The sequence below is a fragment of the Anopheles coluzzii genome, chromosome 2, assembly GCF_943734685.1.
Source record: "Anopheles coluzzii chromosome 2, AcolN3, whole genome shotgun sequence".
Classification (NCBI taxonomy): Eukaryota; Metazoa; Arthropoda; class Insecta; order Diptera; family Culicidae; genus Anopheles; species Anopheles coluzzii.
The window spans coordinates 118,863,222-118,885,818 of record NC_064670.1 but is presented as its reverse complement, the minus strand read 5'-3'; the positions used below and the strand labels follow the sequence as shown (position 1 = coordinate 118,885,818).

General features: G+C 43.6%; 2 protein-coding genes across 7 annotated transcripts in view; one reads left to right on the top strand and one right to left on the bottom strand.

Annotated features, from left to right (window-relative positions):
* LOC120947909 (probable beta-hexosaminidase fdl) overlaps positions 1-22,597 on the top strand; it is a 359,113-nt gene that overhangs the window by 225,586 nt on the left and 110,930 nt on the right. The window contains exon 1 of one of the 2 annotated variants that reach the window (XM_049607864.1): positions 13,242-13,251. The exons of the other annotated variant lie outside the window; for it this stretch is intronic. The gene's annotated coding sequence lies outside the window, so the exon portion shown is untranslated. Of the gene's footprint in view, positions 1-13,241; positions 13,252-22,597 lie in introns of those variants that run through there. 2 annotated transcript variants of the gene reach the window in all.
* LOC120952673 (sodium channel protein 60E) overlaps positions 1-22,597 on the bottom strand; it is a 116,774-nt gene that overhangs the window by 43,257 nt on the left and 50,920 nt on the right. The gene's annotated exons all lie outside the window — the stretch shown is intronic.

Sequence of the window (22,597 nt, the reverse complement as noted above, 5' to 3'; positions counted from 1 at the left end):
AACTTTTCAAACCAAACCAAAGAGAGAAAGGTAATGGGGGTACGCTCACAAAAAACCGCCCCACTCGACCGGTGTCTGCCTGGCACATACATCTTCTTTTGGTTCTCATTTGCCCTTTGTCTGTTGGTAGGAATTTTATTGTGACTGTTATTTCAATCGCGTAAACCAGAGGCTGGCGGTGAAGGCCGTGGCAGGAGGGAATGATTTAAGAATCGTTTTATCGCTGTTCGGTACTTTGTTTTGACAAAGAGCAGACAAACTTCCTGCCAAACTTCCTGTTGCTGACAGGTGAGGAGACGTTTCAATATTGTCCTAGGAATGAATGGAATTTCGTGGCGCCATGGTTCAAGTGGCCATTAGTGACGTAAGACTTTCTAGAACAATTGTCTTTGGTTTTTGTTTTGTGCACAGAAGAGGAGAAGTTTTTGCAACACTAGAGTTATCACAGGCGAAATAAGTTTTTGGTATTTTTTTGGCAATCATATCGTTGTAAGAAAAATCTTCAACAATAAAAAATAGAACATGCCTGCAACAACAAAAATGGTCAGTTTAAAGTGAACAGCAATGAAAACATGACCTCAAAACATGTTAGCTAGTGTTTTCATTTCAACTCTCTCCTTTACTTTAGGTGCATGACGCACTCCAATATGAGGGACATGGAGTATGGCCCCAACAGGTTTGGGTCATTCGTTTCTACAGATTATTGCAATGACGAAGGGTGCCACCTTGAGCGCTACCAGTAACATTGAGCTAGAAACCCAGCTAAAGGTTAACCGATTGTTTCAAAAGCAGCGCAAACGCGGCGAATAGCGTTTCGCTGCCATATCTTATCGCGTTTTGTTTCGATCTTGACGTCATTACGAAGAAGGATAGATTGCTTGCAAACCAACCAGAAGATGATTATCTAGCGTAAAACAACGATGTGTACACACGAGTGTAACAATTATACCACAACCAGCGTGTGCACAATGCAGCGGAACAGGAGTATTCGCGGGGAGTAAACAGTCAGTCAGTCAGTAACGCAAGGCACAGCATTTCAAACATCCACCGAGCACGAAAGGTAAACTGTGTAAGGTAGTCCAATGTCAGCCACAAAATGGTCACTGGAACAGTAATGCAGCCAAAAGAGGGGGAAAAGGGAGAGCGAGCGTGCAGCTCGAACCGTCTTGAGCCTGGTCAAAACCAAGGAGCAGAGGCAGCACACCGTGAAGTAACTAATTCCCCACAGTGCAGTGTGGGACGACTCGAATGGTCGTAGCAGCCGCCCAGGGAGAAAGCAGAAAATGATTATTTATGAATTCAAATGAGCTGCTGCCGTAATTTACTACATCTGCAGTGTGATGCCTTGCGGGGGATGGTGGAAGGCGGTATGGAAGAGAGAGTGCTGTGTATGTGTGTATGAGGTTAAAGCAAAAACGTCACTTCTCGTACGCGTGTGTGTGTGTGTTAACGTTCAGCTGCGAAAGCGTGGTGCCAAAATCTCACCAAAATCCCAGCATGAACGAAACTAAAAAACAACGATCATCCCTTTCCAGTGGGTGTCTCGGGGCAAAGTCATCAAAACAGAACCGACACCAAATTTGCTTGCCGAAAAAAAAAACGGTGACAAACAAAAAACGACCAGTTGTCCCTTTGGGGGAATGGATTTTATCTTGTCGGGCCGTGTGACGCAGAGTCAAGGTTAGACGTTGATGCAGTCACAAATTGTGTGTGTGTGTGTGTGTACGCTCACTTCCGCCGTTGCCGCGACGAGGTATTCTCTTTTCACGTGCCATTCACAAACCCCAAAATTCAACCATAATTTGTCGGAGCTGGTGGGGTTACTGTTTGCGCCCGGTTCAAGCTGCCGCATCTAACGCGCCAAAGTTTGGTCCGTCCCCGAGGGAAATAATTCGACTGTACACGGTGCACGGTGCCGAGCCGAATTAATATCATCTCCATCGCCCGGATGTGAAGCAATAAATTGATTAACGCATAATTCATCCGCGCGAGTTTCGACCGGTCGTTACGTTTTAATCACTTTGCAAATATTGCTGCATGGTTTGGAAGGGTGCCGTGGGATACTTAGGGACTTGTAGGGGAGCAGAGGAAAGCACTGCAGTGCCACTTACGCGTACTTTGCCGCCCCTAAATTGCTGCAATTTGCGTAACATTTGGCAATTGGTTCTGTTCAACTCTTTTAACGCGTTACGCCTGTAGAGGCGTCATAAATAGCAAGATTAAATTTGCCAACATAGAACTCCGCGAGGTTGGGGTTGTTTTTACTGTGCCGAACTACACTCCCTTTCCTCTCGATGAACATGTGCACCACACACAGTTTGACGTTTGTTTTGAAAATGTCAACTGTCCAAATAAACTAGCTAATCCGGGAGCTATGTTTCGAAGGCAACGGGCCGGTTGGGGCAAATTTGATTGACAAATGCTATTTGGATACGTCGTGCCAGGTAGGTGGGCCGTGGGTGGGGCAAAATATTAGAATAATATGATTAGCCTATTAGGTCGCGATCAATAATCACCGAACCCTTTTGCCACCGAAAGCTAGCAGGTCAACCGCACTTGCCCGGCAGTAGTAATTGCATGTGCATATTTCAGGTAGCAAATGGGCTGCCGATGAAGTGAACTCCGCCTGCCGCGTCGCTCAGCATCGGCTCAGCGGGATGGCGTTTGATAATTTGATGAATGCATGGGCAATATATGCTAATGATTGATTTCGTACAGATTTCGTAACGACATGAATTGTGTTTGAAATTACGCAAAACAGTTGCTTGGAGACACTGAATGGACATTTGAATTTTAAACACTTTCCATCGATTTGCAACACATCAATAAGCAAAATAAAAACAAAATGCAAGCTTGAATGATAATGAAGCTTATATTAAACTGCATTCAATCATTCAAAGTTCACATTTATCATGAAGAGACATGATTCACCCATTTTTATGTGCAATTTGCATACATACGGGCGTTTAAACAAATGTACTGCTAGCTTAAATAAAGAGTGCCGTATGCGACACGAATCTCGTGTAGAAACTTACACAAATAAATCATTTTACACAATGACACCTACATTCGACAGTTGTACGTCGATTGATAAGCTTAAGAAACATCGACGTAAAAGACAAATACTATATCAAAACCTCAAATACAACAACCAACAGCAAACTTATCAATCAGCAGTTATCTTTCTGCTGAAAGAGTGTCTTATGTGATCGTTGAAGCGGCGATTAGCGTAATCTAGCGTTCCATGTGTTTGATTGGGCGCAATTTTTATGCAAACATGTACTCCAAACACTCACACTCTCCATCCGGTTACACGATAAAAAATCAATGATATAACCCCAATCTTCTCCCACACTCGTAAAACTATTCACCACCGGCAGTTTCGGCCGACAAAACTTCTCTCGATGTTGTGGCCCCAGAGCAGTGGCCGCACGCTGTGTGCTGTGTACCGACAACACAAAACAGCCGGAAAAGGCCTTACTGCAGTGGACGAAAGTGAAGATGGTGATGGTGGCAAAACAAGCCCACCACCGCACTCCAACCTCGTGGCGCATTAAGTTACATGCTTTACGAACACCAAAGTCACAGCGTGAACTCGTGTAGTTCTCTTTTGCTTTGTTCGTGTTTTTTTTTTTTCGTTTTTAGTGATTTTGGTTTTGGCTGGTCAAAGTTTCGCCGAAACGAAGCTCCAGTGTCGTCGGGCCACAAAGAATCGAAACGGTCGATGTGTGAAAAGGCAGCTTTCAACAAACAGAGCACCGTGTGTAGGGGCCTGTCTTGCGAGCTTTGTAACCGACATCGCTGGACACTGGAAAGCCGAGCGTTGGCAGGAGGAAAATAACTTTTTGCTGTGTGTATTTTCTTCGCCGAATTTTATTTCGTAGGCCATGATGATGCAAGCGATGAAGCCGACTGTCGGTAGAGGAATGGGAAGGAGCTACAACAAAAGCATATGTTTTACCTTGTGTCTTGGTGGTTTGCTTACTCACATACAATGTGCACACATGTGACATAGAAGATTGTTTTTGAAGCCTTGTTTTTTTTTCTTACTCAATACCTTGATGATACCCGTGGAAATGTTTGGACAACTTACGCATACCTGGAAAAGATAGAAGAAGAAAGTAGGTGTATAGTTTTACTTCCACATCCTCCATAAAGTATAAATATAATGTTCATTTTTTTTAGATTCAATCGATGCTCCCAGTTCCAACTCTCCCGTTCATCGCTTCTCCCTTAAAGCGCTGAGAGCGAACATTCACACGATCCCTAATACCACCATAATTAACGGACCATTTACAGCAAAAGACTGGTTTGGTGGTTCTGGGTGATGATGGTCCTTTTCTTTTTCGGCCCGAATGCGGACGGTACAAACAGACAGACCGGTCATGATTGACCGCACTAAATTCTAGTGCTCTAGTTTCTCATTTTCGCGCCAACGATTTCATGGTCGAACGCTAGACTTACACGGCTCGGCTCAGTGTGCTCCTCCCCTAGTGTGTGGCGGGGTGATTAAGCCGACCAGAGACCAGAGGCATTCACCGGGCCCATTAAGCACCAAACGGAGAGCGAACCGAGCGGCCCGGTTGCGAAAGCAGATGCCGACGCTATTAGCAGGACAATGAGCAACTCGATACTGATTATGCGCGTGGCGGCGGGTTGGTGATAAAAATAGGGCCCAGCGTAATGCTTCCTCGGGTCGTTTGCTTCATTTAGTGATGACACCTATTAGGCGTACGATCGCTAATAACTATCCGGCACGGATCGAATGGATCGCATTGGTTTGGAATGTGAACAGCTGAGAAGAAATGGGCGCCTTGTTAGATTAGCTAGTGCATTTGTCTGGTTAGATTGTCTTTTATGCTTGTTTGAGCAAATAAAACCCGTTTAAAAAATAAAAAAATTACGTACATATTATAAAAACCTTCGCAAGTTAGATATTTAAACGCCTGAAATTATGCAAATAACATGACAATTTCACGTTATTACAATATTAATGATATTATTCATTGAATTGGATGTAAAAACAATACTTTCTGTTAACAATATTGAAGAACAGCATGTTATGTTGCATGAATGATAGCAAGACTTCGTGTTTAATTAAACACAAAACCTATTTTTTATTAAAGCAGCACTTCATTGAAACGCTGAAACCAACCATAATTGTTGTAATCACTAAACGAAACGAATTGTGCATCTCTGTTCTACCTTTAAAATTAAACCCACTTAAAGTGCTTACACGACCGTTCACCGTTGTTGTAAAAACGGCTACTTAATGCGTTTAAAGTTGGCCACAACGAAGCCCTTTTGCCAGTGCAGTGGCGAAAGCCGTGGCCGTGGGTTTGCTCGCACTGTTGCGGTTAGCACACACGTTGAGAAATTTAGCATAATTCACCTAAGCTAACCATCCACCATGTACCATGTTCCACCCACCGGAGTTCAGTATGCAAAGTAATGCGACGGCAAACGTACCACGACCGGCACATACACACACACATAAAGGAAAGCGAATACCGTGCGCGTCCTGTTTGTCGTGAGGAAGATGGAATCGTGCAAAAGTAGGGTAGGCAAAATTTATGTTGGGACGAAACCATGTTCCTGAACAGTGCCCTCGCTACTCTCCGCTCGCTCACATCGGGGAAAGAGTGAATTGAAGTGAACGACAACGCAGAATTAGGAAATGCGGGATACAATCGGCCCAGGAAGCCGTTCCCGGGCAACGACAAACGACAACGTCCCGGGGTTTGCTCGTTGCAATTCGCCCAACCAAGCTCAAGAGCGCGCATAAGTTAAAATGGCGTAAATTACACGCTGAGTGGCTTGAAGTTTTTGGATCATCCTACGCTGTGGCGTAGAGCGAGCAGACGGCACGGGAGGCAACGTAAGTTAAGCAGTTAAATTATGAAAACCTTCGCTGATCGTGCAGGCTGCCCTGTGCGGCTGCATTTGCTGGTGGCCCAACCCGGTGCCATATGGTCGCGGGACACTATCCTGCGATGACCTACGCATTCTGCATGTGCGTGCGTGTTCGAGTGATATGAGAGGTTTGGGTTGGTTTATTTACATGTTTGTACGAGCGTGCTTTGAAGAAAACACTGCCCGGGGCGTTCATAAACTAGCGAGAACAATATTACTGCAGCACAACAGCTGTTGACAGTGAGCGCACGCAATGACCTTAAATAATCGAGTTCACCCCCAAAGAAAGTTACGCAAGAGTGAGTAACAGGGCCCGTGAAATGATAATTAGTTTCATCCAACGCCGGAAGTTGTGCAATAACATAACTTATCATCGTATAAGATACTTTGCTATTAAATTAAATAAAACAAGGCTTCACAAACGCTTATAATTAAACTGTAAAAAACTAACAAGCTGACGAAATAAAGTAACGTTAAGTTAAACAAGTGATTGAAACTGTAACAAAAAAGAGACCTTTACGCTTACCTCCTTTCCCAGAAGTAAGCGTGTATCGTTTTATTTATGATACTATCCAACACAGGCTGTATGTGCACGATGTGAACATGACAACTTCCAGGCGAAAAGCTTCTTTAACCTACAGCTTTAGCCTGCTTGTGACAAGTAACATAGCAAGTCCGAAGTTGTCCTCATCAATCATCAGAAAGGATTTTTTTATCTCGTTCCAGAGTTTCCGTAACGGACTTACTGTCTTAATTTGATTTGGTTCGGTTTGACCGGTGGGTCAAACGGTTTATTATCCCATTGAATAATGTTGTGCCCACAAACCACACAACAAGCGAGAGTCTATTATTAAATTAATACTGTGTGTATGTAAGACCGCAACGTAGGTCCAAGAATAAAGATATGGAATACGAGAAAACTAATAAACTACTGGTTCAAGGCTCATTATTTTGCATCCCTTTAACGGAGGAATCACGGCCAGTCCGGCACAATAACTTACTTCTGTCTGTACCATTAAGGTTCTGTTCAAGATATACAGACTTTTTTTTTGTTTTCCACCACAGCAGTGAAGTTTGCTCATTTCCCAAAACTCCCATTAAACGGGCTACCCTTGTAGGTAATGTTCTTGGGCTGCTAACTGCCGTTCATTCATCATCTACAATTAGCATGTGTTTGATGGCTAATGACATCCACAGCGAACGCAATTTGCTCGCGCTCGTTGGTTTCGGTCCGCTCTAAAGCAATCGGACGACCATTCTACAGATGGATCCTTCCCTGCTTCTTCTCCTCCTTCACGTGCAAGAAGCAAACCAAAGGCGAGCTCAAAGCATTTCGTTTCCGGTACGCATTCTTTCTTCAGCTCCCGGCCTACGGGGGTGGGGAAGAGATTTAGCAAAACGCACGGGGAAGGCGGCATATAAATTAACGATCATTTCGCGGTCGCTCACAGGCATGCATTGCATCCGTATCAGCCCGCGGGCCCGGAAGCGGAACACACAACGTTCCTTCCTTCCGCCGTCTCGTTTTAATGGTTTGGTTGCTCGGCTTTTTTGTGTTTTGTTTCATCCGGTGCAGCTCATTTAACGCACTGTAACGGGTGGTGGTGGTGTGCTGTTCCGGATGGCGGCAGCGGTGATGAAGGTGGCAAGCATTACACCGTGTCACGTGGGCAGGTTATGAGTTCCCGAAACACCGAAATCCAATTTTCTGCCAGGCAAAAACATTTTCCATCTTGTTGCGAACAATTACGCAAGACACGCTTCGGGGGAAAAAAACGGGAAGGGGGTTTTTGGATTAACGTTTTGAGCGTTGAGTTTTATTATTGCACAAAAGCGCCTACGCGGAATCTAGCGGGAGGGCGTGATGATGTGTTGAGCACAGAATGATGTGCCTATATCACATATTATGTTTTGCTTTTTGCTCAGGAAGCACAGATCTTCGTTTCACTGTGAACAAAAATGAGTATAACCTTGTAGCGGAACAGTTAGTGGTTTTTTTTTATACAGAGAAAAGCTGTACACGCGAAACATGCCGCCCTTCAAGGAATGAGGCATAAGACACTGGTGAAAAGTGTATGAAAAATCAAAAATTAAAATTAAAAAAGTTCAATATCATATTCAAAACGCTTAAAAACAACAACACAACCCAAGAAAACAAGAGGTATTGAAAAAGTAGGTCACGGAAAGTGCGGGAGATAAAGGTAAACAACATAATGTTATCACTCGTGTGCAACGAATTTTTATAACATTAAACATATTAGAGCTAATTTATGAAGTTGAGCAAACTCCAACTACAAAACTGTCCCATCATCTGTACATGTCTCCCTACCAAACTAAACTTGTTCAATTGCTCATACCAGTAAGTAATGCACACACGCTAAAGCATCCCGCGCTTCCCTATAGCGCCAAATTATAGTTACCCTCACGTAGCACGAAACTTATGCTCTAATCTAATTATTCCATGCACGGGAACGGACTGATTAAAACCGTGCCCTTTGCCGGGCGACATGGGCGCACTCTCTCTCTCTCTCTCTTACGGCAGTCAGGCACACAACTCCATCAAAAATCTAATAAATGAATGTGTAGTGGAGTAAAGAAAATACGGCCCCCAATAGCGTACAGTACAGTAGTAACAGTTTCCTACCACGGCGGCAAGCAACCGAACGGGCACGATAACTCTGTCACATGCGGTTAATTCAATTCATCAACCAGCACACAGGAGACGACGGCAACAGCGAGTAAGTTCACCGACAGAGACAAAGAAACGCCACTACGACGTGGAGGGGAGTTGCAGCACGAACCGCACGCAGCTGCCAAAAAAGACGGAAAGTTTCATCTGAACGGTGGCAGTTCAGTTCGGTATGTGGAAGCATAGTGGGCAAGTTAAAGCTGAAGCAATTTAGCTTCGACTTGTTCACTGAACCGTCGTACGTTCTGTGTGTTTTACTTGCGTTTGTGGTAGTTGATTTGCACACACAGAAAGTTTCATAAAATGAAAGGAATACATAATCACTGTAATAGGAAAAAACGATGTAACAGTTACATTCGATTTTGATCCCTCATTTATTTTGCATGCATTGAACTACTGCATCATTATTTAAAGTATTCCCTTGCTACACTTCACCAAGGGACGGAGAATCATTAAAATCAAAGTAATAAAAGTAATGCGAATACATGAGAATGCGGAAAAGCATCATGCTCAGCGACGAAGCGACAACATCAAACGGTCGTTCACCCAGCTTTTCCCTCTAGTCAAAATATACACACGATAAAACTGCCATCGAGTAAAACTGCATATAGCAAAAAAAAAACAAGCAGTTTCCACCCATAAATGTATACTTCACTTCCTTAAACATGCAGTGGTCGTAAAACACGGAAACATAAGAGAGCGTGTAGCTTCTGCCGCTCGCACCATCATCGTTAGTTGGACGGACGAATTTTACGCGGTCTTTCACACCCGCGGGAATGCAGCACCGTTACAACTACTTGACATTTTAACAGACATTGAACACACACACACGCTCGAGCAACGGAGCCATCACGAACGGAAGTTCATTACGAACTTGTGAACGATGTTTAACAACCGTCGTTCGTCGTTTGCGGCATTGAAGTCACTTTTCAGTTTTCAGGTTTGATTGATTCCGATCGTACACACATTAAGCAGCAAGTGTTGAAAACATAAGTCTACACGTTGTACCAAAGGATAACAAATTAAAACGATTACACACATTTTATGCTCCATCATTAGAGATTAAATAACCCCCGCACACACACACATCTGTAGAGGAAAACTCCATCCTCAAAAACCATCGCCAAAAAAGCAATCAAAATTTTGGACACTTAAATCCTGCACCATATTTGTGATTGCTTTTTTACGATGCAGGCCGCACTCGGATAGGTCATCCTCGCCAAACAGCGAAATCCGCTCTGATCTGATTAATGTTCAATATTGACTTAAGCATCGTGTATTTTTTTTTGTTTACACCTCACAGCGGGCCCCGTGGTAACATCAGTATTTGCTGTTCTAGCTTAACACTCTATGTTGGAGCACTCGGCTCTTCCTTTCCCTGCGCTGCTGGTGTCGACGGTGTCAAAATCTCTTCACCAATTTAACGACAATCCATAGCTCGGAGCGCAACGGGCAAAAAAGGCAACGGGCAAGCAAAAGCAGCACAGCAGCCCCGTGTGATGCCTGCACGACAGCTTCCCACGGTGCTGGGGTGTTTCATTATATTAGCTTTTGGCAACCAACCTTTCCAACCACACCCCCCGGTCACCATCCCGTCACGCGCCCGCACACACAAACCAGTGACGGCCATAAATATTCATTAACATGGCACTGTCACTTCTCGGAAAAACACGCCGATAAAGATGACGAGGAAATGGGTCGCCCCGCACCGCAATACCGCGAACGGGGCAAATGTTTACGTCGCAATCGAAACGGACAAGCGGGACGAACGCGGGAGTAAATGGAAATGAGAGCGAGTGGAGCGGTGGATTGTTTTTTTTTTTTTGCACTGTTTGTTTTCAAAATGCACCGATCAGGTAATGAAGTTTAATAATATGCAAATTTTGATACCCGACCTTTGGTGGGAGAAGGCTGGGCAACGTTATTACAGCTCTAGTCAGGTACCGCGTGCTTCAACCAATTCAATGCTTAAACGATTGATTGGATTGGAAACGAAAAGATTGGTTGACAGATGCTGAAAATGGGCAGGAATGTTGCCTTACCTTTTGATATTAAAATAACATAGGAAACAGTGAAAATTTTACTTTGCAAAGGTCACAAAATTGATGGATTGTACGGTACTTCCTGGTCACGGCACCAAATAGTTATGCGGGCTTTGTTGATTTTCAGACATTTCCTCACTATATTACCATTACACGACCACACAATGCAAACATACCTTAATCCAATCTACTTGCTTTTGCCGTAAATGCATAGGATACGAAGGTTTGCTTCTAGTATCTTGCAAATTACGTTCCTGTTTATTTCCCATGCGTTGCGTTGAATTGCAATCAATATGTGCACCAAATCACTACAAAGAACCTAAACAACGCACAATCTCCATATAGAGACGGTAGGACTTAAAGAGCTCTTTCTGACAATCTGTCCCTCTCAATCCCTCTTTCATTCTGTCTTTGTCTGCCAGCTTTCCCCGCTATCCGGGGTAGAACGACAAAACTGTTTCGATAAACTCCGGTACCGGGGCAGCACCGGATCAAAGCACCGGAAGCACGAGGCAGCTGCTTTCCCCGAACAAACTCTGGCAAAAGGCCGACAGCAAAAGGATTCGATTATCAACATGTACAAATATCGCCAGTTAAAATCCGTTCAGCACAGCTTATCCGAAGTAGCAGCACACTCTTCTCTCGTCGTGGCACAGGTTCCATTACGGAAAGCCAATGCTTTTGTGTATGGTGTGCCGCCTCTCGGTGGCTGTTGCTGCTGAGCCAGCAGCATCGGTCGGTAGGTCTGGTCTGGTGCCATTTTATCCGCAGCTCTCTCTGCCTCCGACGCTCTTCCATTAATATGTACGAGGCCTACCCAGAAACGGTATAATCTTCTCGTCGTCGTTGCCGACCCGTTGTGCTCTCGCCCATCGAAAAGCACAACAACAGTACAAACGTTATTTGGTAGGTAGGAGGCTCTATTGATTGGTTCACCCGTCTTATCCGGTTACCGGGATTAATAGATATTCGATATCGTATTTACATTCTTTACTGATTTGGACGAAAGAAAGGACCCGCACCGGAAGCCGGCTGCTGCTGTTTTGCAGGGTTGGCTTGTTTATGAAGGCGTCTGGATGCGAAGATGGCTTTTCGGTTCGCACATGATACCGTGATGAGTTTAATCGGATAGAATGTGGATTTCATTTTAGCAAAAGCATCCAATAAATCATCCAATATTAAAGTTTAACCCAACGCAGCAAATCCTTGTCGAGAGTCATTTTTTGCTTCAACAGATTGAGTTCGGAAAACAAACCCGATCTGTTTGTTGATGTAAGATAGAGCCAGGCAATAAATCGTTCACACAGTTTTAAACTGTTTGCATTGCATCGTCCGTGCTTGCAGCACGTTGGAAAAGAGTGTGCTATCTGCTTTATTTCCAGCCGTCATAAATTTTCCATCCCGATTTTAACCATTTTGTGTCTTTTTTTGCCACAAAGTATTACATCCAAACAAATAGCTTCACAATGAAAGTCAATTTTCATTGAATTTATTGTTAGCAAAAAGCGCACTAGCTTCCACAGTCTCTGTCGATCGCGAACAATGATGGTGGGTGGTACATATTTTGCAAATTTCGTTACCATTTAAGTTTTATTTACATCACACGCTATCGTGCTGTCCTGAAGCTAACATCTAGAAAATATTCCCATTCCATCGTTGGTATGAAATAGTGCGCCAAGCTTGCATACGGCGATAATAAATGAAAATCGCTACTCGCTGTACGCTTTTTGCTGATACGCTAAGTGGCCAGTGAGATGAATGAGCGAAATCAACATAATGAATGGTCAATTTCACCAATCCAACGAAAGTGCGTGAGCTGGGGTTGATGGTTTGATCTGACCCGATATCACCTAGAAGCAGCGAGGGGGCATTTCAATCCGTTTACGTCAGAATCGAACTTAAATTTATTCATTCGGGCAACAAGGATCATGTGCATTTACAACATTCGTAGCCGCTTCCGATCCGTCCGACGTGCGGGTGGGGGTTTTCGGAGTTCAGGAATCCCACTTTATATCACCACAATTCCATCCCACATCTGACTTGTTTGGCTTGGTTGATTAAGAGAAGCGTGCATAAATAATGCGATATTGTAGTATCGGCGCGTTGGTGGCGTTGAAGGTGTTACACACCATTGATGGATTGATGGACGATATTAAACGGACTGAGAGGCTGTCGATTCAGTACACTAAATTGCATACCTTGTGGCGGTGCGCGGTGACGTACGGTTCGTTCAATGTTTAATGAAGCGAGGCACCCAGTCTGTTTGAAGTGCCAATGGCTCTGGCAAATGGGATTTCAGTGGATACATGAATTGAAGTTAAAATCAATCACCGAGTGATGCTTACAATTATGTACAAAATCGTCACCTTTTTAATTTCCAATGTTTATATTATCGTAAAATAAATCGTAAATCATCCCTGTATGAACACAATGCTACCAGAGCCATTTAAAAGTGATAATTAATTCACGCAACGTTTTAAATTATTTCATTATGCAAAATCGGGCAAACCTATTCATCTATTCAACACTCAGGACACTCAGAAAACTGCTAAAATAAATCACCACAAGGCAGCTTTTCCTTGTCAGCATGCGTATGATTTAAATCAAGTCAGTGCGTTTGTCCGTCTCAAACTGAACCTCTCCAACTGGCAATGTTGCCAGCGGCGACCATTAGCGCCCAGTCTAGACGAAATTCAAGCAAACCATTCAGCACAAAACACCATCGCCCCCGAAGGGTGCGTGATTAAGGCGTAAATCATTCCGGGGAAATCGATTCCATCTTCACCATTTTACGGGGCGCCTCCCGTTGGTCGACTCGAGCTTAGGCACGGTACATTTGCTCGAAATTTTGATTCACAGTGCGTTTGCTGTTTTCCACCTCGAATGCGTTCAAAGCGGAAAGCACTCTTTCAACAAGTAATGCCTGTTTTTCTTCCCAAAATTCCAAGAGAACGATTTTTATGCCATTTTATGCCAAATTTATGCCGTTGCTAGCGCGCGAGATGGGAAAAGACGTCCGCCGTCTGTGTGACCGTTTCGGTTTAATGGACACGAAATTAGAAGTGAAATGGTTCCTAATGGCCACCAGCACTGCCAACTCCACCACCAGCGTCGGACAGACACTTTGGTGGCGAAGAAAATCACTCATTCAAAGCCAAGGAAGAGAAGTTGAATGTCGATAATTTAATTCAATTGCTTAATTCATCATTCGCCGAGGCGGAAGGTGGCACGAGAATTCAGACAAAAAACGGTTCAAAAAAATCAATCAAGTAATAGTCGATTTTGAAGTTCATTGTTGTACGTTGGTTCATTTGGTAGAAAAGACGTTTAACTCTTTGGAAATTCAATGTAGCTAAATAATTAACTATTTTTTGAACTCAAAAAAAAAATGCTTCTGAGAAACTTACAATCTACAAGAACAGCGAACGTAAACCCCCCCATACAAAATAATAAATAAAAACTGTTTATCTTTGAAAGCTTTTCCGATTCGGACGTGCGAGAAAAAAGCATGAAAAAATAGCCGGCAGCGCGAAAGCAAACTTCATCACGTAACAGGACAAATTGCATTATCTCGCGGAAAATATTTTCTTCTACGGTCAGAAAGGTCACAAATGTGGAGGCCACCATTGTGTCGCCTTGAAGCTAGTGTTCCTTCCGAGAACGGAAAGAAACATATAGCGAGCAATACCAGCAGCAGCAGCAGCAACAAAAAAATACGCACCAAAGAAACTGTCAAGGACTCGCCAACGGGTCGCCTCTGCGTCTGCGAATGCACGACGACCATTCGGCGGCGCGCGCCGTGTGGCTTTCCTGCTACTGTCCTCCGAAGCAACACACAAATGTGCTTATCTGTTCTCTCGGGTTGAAAAATTGGTTCCCGCGCCTCCCATGTTCCACCTACCACGGCCGGTTGGTTTTTGTTGGACTTGCAAAGAACACCATTAGAAAGAAGCGAAGCGGGGAGGATGCCGCTGTTGCATATTCAAATTTATGCTTCACGATACAACAAATTGCACTCGCTCATTAAACCTATCACGGGGACCACCGTTGCTGCAAATGGCCACCGGTGTCGCACGGTCGCTTGTTGTCTCCTGTTGCAGCAGTTCCGGTCGTTGCTGCTCGGTGGTGGTGGTAGCTCGATGACTGTTTTTTCTCTCTCTTTCTCTTGCCATTCCTTTCCCAATGAAATGCACTTGTTGTGCTCTCGAGGGTTGTTTCTTCTAAGAATAGAATCGCCACTTTGCTCATTCATTGTGCTGTATTTGTTTGCACTTGGGGACATGATTTGAATTGCGGTATCTCGTGACATGCGATTGGATTGGAGAAGAAAAGAAAAATACACACGCACCTTGTATTCATTGCTGCTCTTATACAATACATTTCAATTTATACCAGAAAACACTTGTCAAAAATGGTTTCAACGGACGCAAGTGTACGTTTTCAAAGTACATGCTTTTTTAAACACGCATCGAAACGTGTCTTTTCGTGTAATGTGTTGCTGCCAGTAGTGACACGAACGCGCTTCTAAGAAGCAAAGTTTAAGTGGTTCGTTTCTGGGAATCGTCTTCTAAGTGAGAGAGTCTCACTAGAAACATCTCTTTTCATGTACCTTTCGAACACGCGAAAGCATTACGATTTGCTCGTCGAAATTTGATTGCTTTTAATGGAAAAAGCATATTGCATTAGGAATATTTATGACGAAGAAAAATAACATTCATCATCCAAACAAGTCTTTTAAGTAGAGCAATGCAATGTAAACTGTACTTCTACGTTTGTTTTGAAATGTGAAACATTACCAATTAGAAATTTTTCTTTTCTCGGTTTATTCGACAAATGTTAGTTTTGCGATTTACAAAATCTAAATTTACACTAAACAAATCTAAATAAAGGTCACACAATGGTTCGTGAAGATAGAAGCTTTATACTCGCTCATAGCGCCCCTACAAAAATAAAGTTTATGCAAAAGATATTCAACAAACCTAGCCAACCGTTAATTCAATATCGAAATGATTTGTTGATTATTTTTTACGTTTAGTTTGCACACCGAAACCTCCCAATGATTGAAAACATAATGCAGCACAGCTTCTGCTTTTTATTTTGCAGCAAACATGTCACCGAAAGATCTCACCGAGTGCGATACAATCGAATAGTCTCATCCATCATTCTACAGTCTATCAACGTTCCATACTTTTTGCCTCACTTCGCAGGCAACTACATATCTCCCCATCATCATCACCATCATCACCATCGTCAACAACGCTAGTTTTAGAGCGTACAAACAAATATTCTGCTGGAGCCTGTGTCACAGACAAATTTTTCGCTTATTTTTTGTGTTACCCTTACATACAGGTACAACATACCCGTTTTTTTTCGATGTTTCTGAACTTTTTCCCCATTTCCGCAATGGCCGGCAGAGCGGCGTTAATGGAATCGTGAATTTCATTCGTTTTAGAATTGAATAAATACGTTCCGGCGTATACGGACGGACACGGAATCACACACACACACAAAAACTGACCAACTAACATCGACCGATGTCATCAGCAACAAGCGAACCCTTTAGGGGCAAAACTTGAGCCAAAAAAGCTTGCCGGGGCCAGTCAAAACGGTACATTCGCTCCTCGAGAGCATCGGTTGCAGATAATGCACACAATCAATCTATCAAAACCAGCTCAACTCTTCCCTGCCTCGGAAACGACACACACACTCACACGCTCACACACATATACACACACAAACCTTCCCGCTAGGATGATGCAGGAAGTGGCCTTAAACATGGAGTGACTTTTTATCGCAACATCCGGGCATGATTGCAATCGAAGATTGGACGGTACCACCGGCAGCGACCGATACACGGGGTCATCGTCGCATCAGAACGGGCGAAAAGCTGTGTCCATGTGTGGCTGAGTGTGGTTATTTGCGCTTGTGAGGGATTTTTTATTTACCCTCTTTTTTTTTTTGCTCTGTTGACAACCCTCTGTTGGTGAATGATGAGCAAACCAGAAGCAAATATAGATGTGCCGTTCCGTCTCCCCGTTCCGGATGCAAATGCAGACGAAAGAGTGACGAACGGACGTGCACAGACGATACGGTCGGTGCTTCTGTAGCGCACAGGCACGGTTTATGTTAGAACGGTTTGTGAGTGAAAGATGCAGTTTTTTTGTTATTCTTCTTTCTATCAGATCGTGTCATTCCAGTGCTATTTCTGACAACTTCAGAGTGATAAAAAAAATGCCACACATACGTCGATAACGTTAGTTGGGCATGGACAAAAACTATCGCAACGATGCAACGATGCTATGATGCAATCGTTCATTTTCTGTTGTGTAATGGTAGAACAAACTTGATCAATAGAAAGTTTTTTTTTCTTCTTTTACTCACACTTTTGGTACGCCTAAACCATGTACCATTTTGTAGAATGTCATTCAGTCGATCGATTTTTTTTCGAATCGAATTCTCTTTTTTTTCAGTGAGACTTGGAAAAATTTAATTATTTGAAACGTTCGATGAATACCATCTTCTATCCATAGTTACAGATATCAGTTACAGAATAGAATTCTTTAATGTTTTTGTTTGTTCCAAAAATGAGAATACATTTACGTTTTACAGTCAAGCGATAACAGTGACAATAAAATAATTGTGTCATATTCATCTCTATTCACACATTTTAATATACAGCATCTTGCAATACAGAATCAGCAACCAAACCTGCAACTTTCACGCTGATTTGTAAGAAAGCTAAGCGTCGTTTCTAATTTAATTAAACCGTTACAATCTCCTTCCCCATCCCCATCGACGTGATAGCCTCATTAGCAAAGTTTGTGCCGACTGCTCATCAGCTGAGGGCGTTTACTGCTAAACCCAGCTAGGTTCGCATTAGCAAATGACCGCATGCTGCGTTTTCATCACTGTGCCAGAAAATTCGCTCTTGCCCCGCCGTACCCCGGGCGCACACCTAACCCAGTGTCCCTGCATTGAAGGTCAAAGTTGAAGTTGAGTGTGTTGATTGAGAACCCCGGCCCAAAATAGGGGTTGATGAGTGGAGGACCATCGTACGCACGAGTGACAACCCCCCGGTGTGTGTGTAGTAAGGTCAACAGGATTCGCGAAGACAAAAGTTTGGGACTTGCAAATGTTGACACGTTGATCTAGTTGCGGGAGGGGGGAAGTTAAAGAAGAAAACTTTGAAGCAAAGTTTCGTTAAATCAGGCCAGATAACTTGCTCGCCGACGATGAAGCATTTGTAGGTGATAGGACCTTCGGTTAGGTAAAACTTTGGGGAAGGTAACTAAGGACTATTCATAAGTTATTTAAGCTCCAGCCGGTTTATGAAAGGCCGGATAATGATGTTGAAAATACCATCTTAATCTTTCATATCATTGACATTATTGCATTCAACATTTGAGACGTTTTAAACAAACCTATTAAACCTGTTCAAACATACACATCATTATTGTTATCGTATTGCCTCGCAGAATGCATTGAACTCATATTCGAACTAATTCACAATTTGCGTTAAAATCATCCAATCACCAATCTACTCCCCCAACAGCATCACACACACACACACACACACATTGCGTTCTACCTCTTCCATCCACTCCCGCCCTTTCCCTCGCAGGGCACAACCACAGCTATTTAATGATGTACGATCGAAAATTCCACAACCCTTTCATCTCCCAGCGAGACTGCGGAACGGTGCGAGCGATACGTTCATTAGCGAGAACGCCAAAGATTCTGTCACCCGTCACCGGGATTCGGCTTTCCAGCTCCGAGAGCGCAACCCGTGCAGGAATACGAGCCCGAACATTGAGATTTATAACGATCCGTGAAACGCTCCTGGGATTGCTCGAGAACAAACACGACCTTCGGCTTTGGCCAGCGGCCCTCGTACGGTCCCTGGTCTTCGGGGTCTATCTATAAATCATCGAACACCATGGGTACTCAATTTGTCAGACAGCATTTGGACGGTGATTCCGGCGAAATGTCGGAAAGGCATCTCATGTTCGTGGCTTTACGTACGTCAGCAGCGGCCCGAACACTCCCAAGGCGCATGAAGGATAGGGTGCAGTTTCGGGCAAGGCGGGGGTTCATAAATTCCTGCAAACCCGTCCCCGGCCAGGGATGTTCGCTAAGAAGTTCGCCCGACCGACCGGACACACTGGCAGCCATCTTAAGCCTCGAGAAAGCGTACGGTTCCCATCAACATCACAACCCGCTGTATCAATCTCTCGTTCGCTCACGTTCTTGCACGCTTCAGCCACAAGGTTGAAAGCTTACGGGTGAAAAATTATGTTCCGATTCCACCTCCTTGCTTCGAAAGCGCACAGTTCTCGCTTCCGTGCGCGCGCGTTCAACCAGCAGCCGGTGCGAGAGATTCTGGGATCAGACAAATTACGGTTCGATGTGTCATTTTGCTGCTGCTACTCTTGTGACACAGTGACACAACCACACACACCGAGCGTTTGTAGGAGGAAGAATCCACCTTCCACCTTGAAACACTTGACAAACTTTGCGTTCCATCAAATATTGTGCCGGTTGAGATGGCCGGCCCTCGTTGGCCCTTTTTTGCATGCGATAACACACCCGGGAAGGTAAATATACTCTACACACATACACACACAGTGCCCACTTTGCGTCACACCCAAAAACCAAATACACTCTCGCACACAAAACGGCACACACAACAAAAAAACTTCGATACTGTCAGCGAAGCAGTGACAAGATTAGGGTCGAACTTGCCGAAGTGAAAGAGCGTTAACGATATTAGCACGGTGGGTGCGACGCAAACCATGATTGCCCGGCCGGGTTTGGGGGTGGTTACTTTTTGAAAAGTTAAATTAAACCAACAAAATCCTGTAAAATGATGCCACACAATTTTGTCAGTTTCGGAATAAGTTATGACAGCATGCTGTTGATTTTGTTCTAGGTGTTCTTTTTTTTTTGCTGTGTACCCTCATCAATCATGCTATAATCGCAATGATTATAGAAACTTTAAAATGCAAACTTTGGTGAACGGATAATGATTTGATTATTTATTTCCATCTGAATTACATAAGCCTTTGTTGAAGTGCAAAAAATCTATTCGAAAAAACAAATGGGCGCCATAATGTATGCAATTTCCATTACAAAATGATTCTAAAACTGCTGCAGTTTTTGCTTAAAACGTTTTTCATAAAATTCTTCGAAAGCATTGTATATCAAAACTAATCCGATAACAACATCAAACAGATTTGAAAGTTGATTTCATTTTAGCGTTAAACCAAGCCTTTCAGAAGTCAAGCCAAACAAATTTGAATTGAAGCATCATAAACAAATTTACTCAGCCGCTTTGCAAACTGATAAACTGTACGACCGTACAACGACCTGCACGTGTTCCTCTCAATTCCAGTGCACATACCACACGCACACGACACTTGGCTCACTTGCTTGGCGATAAAATATTTCCCAACCCTTCTTGTGCACGTATGTGTGTTCCGGGGCAGGGTAAAACAAAGTGACCACTTCCGGCGGCACAGGTTATAGAGCAAATAAATCAACATTGTTAGAGGCAACACGCTTCCGCTGGGAAGAGATGCCTTGCAGAGCAGAATTTGCATCTCACACCACCCCTCTCCAATAGGTTTCTTGTTTGGTTTGGTCACGTGTGCGTGTGCCGTAAGACAGTCCCGGGCAGTCAATAGTTAAAATATTTGCAACCTGCATTTATTGTGCATCGTGTTTCAACATTGATTCAGGAGTCCAAAGCAGAGCAACATACTGATACTGGTTGTAAAAGTTGCGCCGGTATGAAAGCCACCTAGAGAACTGTTAAATAACTTCACCGTACTACATCGGCCATTCTTCGGCCTGCCCGGAAGGTCAATGGATAGAATAGGTCAGTAAGACACGAAACGATAAGAGCAAGTCTATCTTACCGGGACGAAAATACTGCGATAGCTGTGCCTGTGCTCTATCAACGTTCAGGCAAATGCTAGACCAACTCTAGCATTTCGAGCGACAAGTACCATCGATAAGAAGCCTCGAATTTCCTAGCGAAGCGTGCAATCACAACCCAACGCTACACTAAACCACTCACAGCAGCCGGTCCCTTTTATAATGGTCATTGTTTTAGCATCCCCAAAAGCGTTCCCATATTTTCCGGCATCCGATAAAAAAAAGCGTTGCGCGTCCGTTCTGCAACAAATTTCTTTATGAAACGGTCCTACCAAGCATGAGCCAGGATGAGCTCACGGTTGTGTTGGTGTATTTTTGAGCAGCAGAATCTACGCTCACAAATGCATGGAGCGCACAATGGTTAACGATGCTCAAGGGTGCTTCTTCAAGCGCTCGCGTACCAGACGACACTTTTGGTGCGGAAAAGCTGTTTGCCTATTTTCATCAGCTAAGTAAAACAATGAGATACCGGTGAAGCGGGATGGCACTAGCACGGGTGTAGAAGGAAACGAGAATGCTTCTCTAGGCTGGCATTATTTGTGAAGAGGCTGCTCAGAGATAACAGCTGTGAGGAGCGATGCTCGCTGCCATTGATAGTGCTGATTGTGACAAACCATCCAGAGATTCCAGGCAAATGGACAAAAGTTTCCAATAATTGGGTTATTCGGTTGTCAGTTTTGAAATGGTGCATTGAAACAGTTGATTAAAATGAGCTGCCGAAAGGTTGATGAGCGGAAAGCGTTTTCATTCTAAGATTATTCTGTGGAATTAGGTTGTACAAAATTTGGAGCAAAAATTATTTATAAGTTCTCAGAATTGGCTTACTGTTGAAATATGTACAGACTTATTCATAACTTAATTTATATACCTCAATGCTTAAACCAAGAAGCTTTCAGCGGTGATGTACAATTATTCCTTTCTATTTATTTTCTCCTCTGTCAGTTTTATCCACAAGACAAATATTTACGCTTGTACATAGGTTGACAACATCCTAGATTAGTCCATTGAATTCATTGAAGTGCAAAAAAATACGAAATGTTAATCACACGCTTCAACCTTGAAGACGCACCATTAACACGTAGCATTCGAAAACAATAAGCATACAACAGTAAGCACAAACACACACACACACACACACACACACACACACACACACACACACACACACACACACACACACACACACACACACACACACACACACACACACACACAGACAGTGACAAGCAGAAAGGAAACGATATTCATTTGCCCTCTCCGATGAAATAAAAGGAGCTAGCAACACTTGCTGGCTTTATTCACACCCCCAGTGGCAAGGTAAACAGGCACGTGATGACTTTATATTTTACATGTAAATGGGATGCTATATATCTAGTCAGATTGCATAAAGGGGAGCGCAATGGAGGGCAAAAAATTGCGTGCTATTTTTTACAGGATTTTCCCTCAGTCCCACACAGCACACAAGCGAGGTGAGCACGATTCTTGTGCGATTCTTCAGCCTTTTCGTTGAAGAGGGTCCCCTGACCGGCTGTGCGGAGAACGAAATCACTTTATCGGTCTGACGCAACCAGACTTGTTTGGCAGAGCCTTTCCACAGCTTGTCAGCAGCTGTAATAGAGCGCAGTACAACTCGGTAAATACAATTGAACTTTACGTACCAGACAAGCAGTGAATGAAATGTGCAAATGTAGTTTAAAGTTGATTTCAAAATGTAGATGTACAACTTCTCATTTCCTGCTCGCAAAATATATTATGAAACTCATCACAAGTAAGGGGCTGAACAAAAGTTTACCTAAATTGACCGTCAAAATTGGGTTCGGAACCGCAAACGTATACCCATAGATGTCGAATGCGAAGGGATAATATGTTTAACGAAACCAAATTGTTTATGGTTCAGTTCGAGCGACTACAATCCGTCGGCTATTTCCTGCTCGAACGATGATACGCTTGCTGTTGTTATTGACGTCCTCGTCACGCATACACGCACACACACACACACACACAAGAGCGAATCCGA